This window comes from Phyllostomus discolor, chromosome 9 (genome assembly GCF_004126475.2).
Source record: "Phyllostomus discolor isolate MPI-MPIP mPhyDis1 chromosome 9, mPhyDis1.pri.v3, whole genome shotgun sequence".
Classification (NCBI taxonomy): domain Eukaryota; kingdom Metazoa; phylum Chordata; class Mammalia; order Chiroptera; family Phyllostomidae; genus Phyllostomus; species Phyllostomus discolor.
Window position 1 is genome coordinate 69557687 of NC_040911.2, and position 7281 is coordinate 69564967.

Genomic DNA, 7281 nt, shown 5'->3' on the forward strand with positions numbered 1-7281 from the left:
ATCCTATTGTCTGAATGTTCCAAATTTTGTTTACTTATTTATCAACTAATGGACATTTGGGTTGTCTACACTTTTTAATAGTATGAGCAACACTGCTACAAGCACTTATGTATAAGTTTATGTATGGACAGATGTTTTTGATTCTCTGGGGTGTATATTTAAGAGTGGAGTTTTTGTGTTACATGGTAACTTTATCTTTAACTATTCGAGGAGCTGCCTGGCAGTCCTCCATAGCAACTGCATCATTTTACCTTCCCACCTACAGTGTGTGAGGGTTTAAGTATATTCACATTCTTTCTAGCATTTGTTATTATCAATCTGTCTTTTGGATTATAGCTATCTGAGTGGGTACAATGTTGTATCTTGCTGTGGTTTTGATTTGCATGTCCTTAATGACTAATTATGTTGAGCATCACTTCACATACTAGTTGGTCCTGTGTATATACTCCTAATTAAAATCTTTATCCCTTTTAAAAATGGGGTTATTTGATTTTCTGTCATTTAGTTGTATGAATTCTTTATATATTGTGAATACAAGTCTCTTCTCAGATATACAAATATTTTTCCTATTCTGTGTGTTGTTTCTTCACTTTCTTTTTTAAAAAATATATTTCATTGATTATGCTATTACAGTTGTCCCATTTTCTCCCCTTTATTCCCCCTGCCCTGCACCCCCTCCAACTACCCATTCCTCCACCTTAGTTCATGTCCATGGTTCATACATATAAGTTCTTTGGCTCCTCCATTTCCTATACTATTCTTAACCTCCCCCTGTCTATTTTATACCTACCATTTACGCTTCTTTTTTCCTGTACCTTTTCTCCCAGTCTTCCCCCTCCATATCCCCACTGATAACCCTCCATGTGATCTCTATTTCTGTGATTCTGTCCCTATTCTAGTTATTTGCTTAGTTTGTTTTTGTTTTTGTTTTTGTTTTTAGGGTGGGTTGTTGATAGTTGTGAGTTTGTTGTCATTTTACTGTTCACAGTTTTTGATCTTCTATTTCTTAGAGAAGTCCCTTTAACATTTCATATAATAAGGGCTGGGTGATGATGAATTCCTTTAGCTTTACCTTGTCTGGGAAACACTTTATCTGTCCTTCCATTCTAAATGATAGCTTTGCTGGATAGAGTAATTTTGGATATAGGTCTTTGCCTTTCATGACTTTGAATACTTCTTTCTAGCCCCTTCTTGCCTATAAGATTTCTTTTGAGAAATCAGCAGATAGTCTTATGGGAACTCCTTTGTAGGTAACTGTCTCCTTTCCTCTTGCTGCTTTTAAGGTTCTCTCCTTCACTTGAATCTTGGTTAATGGAATTATGATGTGCTTTGTTGTGTGCTTCCTTGGGTCCAACTTCTTTGGGACTGTCTGAGCTTCCGGTCCTTCCTGGGAGTCTATTTCCTTTGTCAGATTGGAGAAGTTCTCCTTCATTATGTTTTCAAATAAGTTTTCAATTTTTTGCTCTTCTTCTTCTGGCACCCCTATGATTTTGATGTTGGAACACTTAAAGTTGTCTCAGTTCCTAAGTCTCTCCTCATTTTTTTAAATTCTTGTTTCTTCATTCTGTTCCATTTGAATGTTTATGTCTCCTTTCTGCTCCAAGCTGTTGATTTGAGTCTGGTTTCTTTCACTTCACTGTTGATTTCCTTTACTTAACTTTTCATAGCCTTCACTTTTCCTTCTATTTTATGACTATACTCAACCATTTCTGTGAGCATCCTGATTATCTGTGTTTTGAACTCTGTGACTGATAGGTTGGCTATCTCTTCATCACTTAATTGTATTTTTTTCTGGAGCTTTGATCTGTTCTTTCATTTGTGCCATATTTCCTTGTCTCCACACACCTCTTATGTTGTGAGAGGAGGAGCCTTAGGTATTCACCAGGGCAGGGCAACCCACATTGCTGTGTTATGGCACTGTGTGGTGGGGAGGGGTTTAAGAGGGAACAATGTCACTTGCTCAGCTCTGGGCTGGCTTTCAGCTACTCCCTCTGCTACCCACAAGAGAATTGGGCCCTTCTGGCACTGATTCCTGAGGCTGGGGGGGGGGTTGTGTATGTTCTAGGACCCTGTGGTTCTTTCCAACGAACTCTCCTGTAAGGCTGGGAGTTTCTCCCACTACTGCAATCCCCACAGGTTTTTTCAGTCAGAGGTTTTGAGGCTTTATTTCCCCATGCTGGAATGCTGGGTTGCTCAGTCTGTCTTTCTCCCCAGTTGTTCCTCCCGGTTTATCTGCATGAAATGTGGGACTGCTAGCTCTACCAGCAGCTGCCTTGCCCAGTCTATCAGCTGCTGCCTTGCTGCAAGTCTTCTCCACCCCTGCTGCTGGTCTCTGTCCCTCCTATGGGTCTGGATGAATGTTTCTTCTTTAACTTGTTGGCTGTTGGATTTCCATACAGTTTGATTTTTTGGTAGTTCTGGTTATTTTTTGTTTTTAAATTTGTTCTTGTCTTTCTTTTGGTTGTGTGAGGAGGCAAAGTGTATCTACCTATGCCTCCATCTTTGCTGGCAGTCACTTTCTTAATAATGTCCTTTGAAGCACAGTGTTTCTATTTTTTAATGAAGCTCAAGTTATTTGTTTTTTTCTTTTGCTATTGTTTCTTTTCTTTTTGTGTCATATCCAAGAAATCAATGCTTAATCTAGTCACAAGTTTTATGAGTTTTTTCTTAAGGGTTTCAGCTCTTATGTTTAGGTCTTTGATCCATTTTGAGTTAATAGTTTTATATGATGTGAGGTAGGGATCCAACTTCATTATTTTGTATGTGGATATCCATTTGTGTCCATATCATTTGTTGAAAAGACCATTCTTTCTGTATTAAAATGCCTTTGTATCCTTGTTGAAAATCAATTGACTATAAATACAAGAAATTATTTTTGGAATGTCACCTCTATTCCTTTGATCTATATGTCTGTCCTTATACTAGTATCACACAGTCCTGATTCTTGTTGCTTCATAGTAAGTTTTAAAATTGGCAAGTGTTAGCCTTTCAACTTTATTCCTTTTAAAGATTGTTTTAGTTTTCATTTCCATGACAACTGTAGGATTAGTGTGTCAATATTTCCAAAAATGTCAGCTGGGGTTTTGATAGAAATTACATTGATTTTGTAGATCAATCTAGGGAATATTGTCCTACACTGAATTGTAGGCTGCTTATTTTCACTGTGATAATGGCTGTTAGTTTTCAAGGCTACCAAGGAGCTGGGGAGAGAGACATGGGTAGAGAACAAGTTGAAACACAACAAAGCTTTCTCTTCTTACCAAGATTCAGACATTTATCTCGAATAAACACTCTCCACATTGTTGCAAAACTTTGGTTAATTTTTATAGTTCTTAAAAGTTTATTTTGATTTTTTGGGAGGGTCAGTGTTTTTATTGCTTTTATGGAAGAGAAAATTTTTTAGAGTTCCTCACTTCATTTTTCCTGCTGATGTCACTGTAAGTTCACCTTTTCAACCTAACCACAAGAATGTGTAGGCTTTAGAATTCGAAGTCTTACAGAACAATTCTGGCTTAGTCATGTATCAGCAGATAACATTGGGGAAGGTTACTTAACTTCTCAGAATCACAGCTTTTTCTCTGTCAAATAAAGCTCCATTGAAGAATGTGGGGGAATATTAAATGACACAGACTGCAAATACAAACTTGAAGAGCTTTATACATAAGCTATTTCTTTTTCTTACCTACTCTTACAGGCACAGTTCAATAATACCCGCATGCATTGATTGACCTTTTGTTTTGGATCTCAAGACTTTGAATATATGATTACTTCTTCTTGATCCTCATGGCTTCCAAACCTGAGGCTTTTGTTTTTAACCTCATGGCACCATGATTTATGCCCCCAGTGCTCATGCTTTTTATAATCCTGTCTTTTTGAATGTGGGTGGAACCTGTGACTTACTGCTAACCAGTAGAATATGGCAAAGTGATGAGATGCCACTCCTGTGATATCTTGCTACTAGACTTGCTCTTTTTCTTTGATAGTTTTGAAGAAGCAAGCTTCCTTGTTGTGCAACGTGGCCTGTGGAAAGGGCCATATGGCAAGAAACCTCTGGAAATTGAGGGTGGCTTTCAGCCAACAGCCTTGTTTTATGGCTGTAAGGAAATGAGTTCTTCCAACAATTTGAGTGGATGTGGAAGCAGATCCATCAGCAGTGAATAACTTTTACAAGACCCTCAAATCCCAATAGAACACATGGACAATCTTTCCTTTGAGAAAAAGGCTCTGGGATGCTAAGCCCATTTGATTTCTCCTGCTCAGATATGGAGAAGGCATCAGAAAACAGTAAAAGATACAGGTTTTATTCATGCTGGAGAAATAATGAGAATTTAAGAGATAATTTTGTACTTCACAGGGGAGTCACAAAGCTTCCCCCACCCTCTCCTGCACTTGGGCAGCAATTTGTCAGATTCTCAGCCTTTCCATAGCACCTGGTGCAGGGACCTCAGCCAGATGCTGGGGAGGCCTGGCTGCAGGAGCCACAAGTGGCCTCATTCCCATGTGATTTTTTCTCAGTGCCAGGGAACATCAAACACACTTCCCCCAGCAGCGCAGGCACCAGCAGGCACCTGCTCATGCCTTCCCCACACCAGTGTGGAGAAGTCTGTGCCCACACCTAGGAATTCATCACTGCACCTGCCTGGTGGAGCCTGGGCCTCTCCAGCTGTCTGGCACATGACTGCCCTGGGTTCTCACAAACAATGTACCTCTGGGGAAGCCAGCTGTGTTCCAGAAAATGACAAAGGGTCCCTGAAGGTGGTGGAGATTAATGAATTTGAGGAGCATTGTCCTGGATGCTCTAGTCTCAGGATTCCTGCTGCAAGCTCTGCTGTCTGCATCTCTCCACTCACAGACACGGCTCCAGGTGGAGGATGGGCTTCACCCCACAGCAGGTGCCATTCTGTGCTTTCCCTGAAATTTTCCCTGGATCCCATTACCTGGCAAGTTAGCACTGAAGCCAGTACAATTAGATGTTAGTTTTCGATGAGGCTAGCAGGGTCCCCTCAGGGCTTTTGGTTGTTGTCTGCAGTGAGAGATGATGCTGTGTGCTGGCCCTGAGCATTCTTAAGGCTTTGGAGGCAGCATAGGGCCTGCTGTGCCTTCATGATGCCTTAGCAGCAAGAACTAGGGCCCACCATGGGCTTACAGGACAGTCCTGACTCCCCTATTTTGTTTCAAAGCCTGTGAATGAGAATGAGTTTATGTTTGTGGTAAGAACATGCATAGTTCATTTTCATTACAGTCTCTAATTTATAGTTACTAAGATTTTTTTTCCAGGTATGATCCTAAGCACTTAACAAATATTTATGCTGTTTAATTCTTTTAATGACACACTGAAGTATGTATTATTTTTACATGCATTTTAAAAATGAAGAAATTGAGACTGCAGATGGAAATTTACTTGTTCAAGGTTGTGCATTGAAGAAGCAGGGAAGCAAGGAGTCAAGCTCAGGTTGTAGCACAACAGTGTCTGTGACCTAAAAAAGGTTGTGATCACTTGTTTGAATAAGCCCATATAGAAATAACATTATTTCCCCTTTCCTGGTAGTTCAAGACATGATTCTCATTCATGAGGTGGTTGGATCTATTTTCATTCACAAGTCTGATACATGATGTGACCTTTACAAATGACTTGCTCTAGGATATATTGCTGTATTTTTAAAGTTTGCATCCATTTTCTCTCCTTTCCTCCCTCCCTTTTCTTTTCTTTTCTTTTCTTTTCTTTTCTTTTCTTTCTTTCTTTCTTTTTTTCTTTCTTTCTTTCTTTCTTTCTTTCTTTCTTTCTTTCTTTCTTTCTTTCATGTTTAGTGTAGTAATAGATGGTATATAGCTCAATAAAGTTTTTCACATGTAAATATGCATGTAGCTACTATTCAGATCATGACATAGAACAGAAGTCAGCAGACTTTTTCTCTAGAGGGCAGATAATAAATAATTTAGGCTTTGCAGGCCATACAGTCTTTGCTGCAACACTCAACTCTGCCATCACAGTTTGAAAGCAGCACTGCTATGTGTAAATAATGGGTGTGGCTGTGTTCCAAGAAAACTGTATTTACAAAATCAGGCCGTGGATCAGATCTGGCCCATGGCCATGGCTTTCTGACTCTTGATATAGAATATTCCCACCACCTCAGAGTGCTCCCTTGTGCCCTTTCATAATCAACAGTAACCCTCCCCATCTATCCAGAGGTAACCACTATTTTGATACCTGTCACAATATATTCATTTTTTCCCCTCAGTCTTCATAGAAATGAAATCATACATTACATATTCCTTTGTATCTTGTTTTTCTTTCACTTAACATCATGTACATGCCATTAATCTATGTTATTGCATGTAGTAGTAGTTCATTTATATTTATTATTAATGAATGCTTTGTAGGATTCCACTGTGAGACAATACTATAATTTATTCATCTTTTCTCCTATTGATGGAAGTTTGAATAGTTTTGGGCCATTACACTCCTGAGTTAAAAAAAAACTCTTCAGCTCCTTTCTAGGGGTCTAAAAAAAGGCAAACAAAACCTCTGGCAATATCTTGACTGCTCAGTATGCTAATTAATTTAATACATCGCCCTCCTGCACATTTTGAGAATATGAGCCTAAATAGATTCAGGGTTCAAGTCTGCTTACATTGTGGACTGTCTGCCTTCCAAGGGATACTCTAGTTCAGAAAAGATAAAGACACATTTTCAGTGACTATTTATCCAGTGCCTGCTAAGTAAAAGGCAAGGGACTTGGAACTCAGAGGTCTTATTCTCCCACTTGACAGATCTATGCCTTTGTCTGTGACAGGTAACTTCCCTGAGCCTCCTTGCTTACCTGTGAAATGATGGGGGGGAATACATGAGAATGAAAAGGATTTTGAACTGTAAATTGCCTCATTGCTACACATGAGGTAGTAGCATGCATATATATGTATATAATGGTCCCTGTCATCACAGAGTACCCAATGTAGAAAAATAACTAACACAAAGTATAGCATGTGATGATGTCAAACAACAAAACCTGAGGGGCTCATTCTTGGACCGGCTGCAGGGTAGTGAGGGTGGTGAATGTTGCTAATGAAAGGTTTTCTTAGGCTCTGCCGAGGAATAAATGCTAATCAGTCACAAAGTTAGGCAGTATAAAGCTTTTTATTGGAGTTTTAGCTTCCAGGAGAGGTTCTCTGGTCCAGAGAAAGGGAGCCGGAAAAGTCACCCTGAGCAGAAAAAATGGCAGGGTTTTATTTTGGGTTGGTTCCCTGTGGGAGCTGGGGATTGGTCCCTTGTGAACAAAGCAG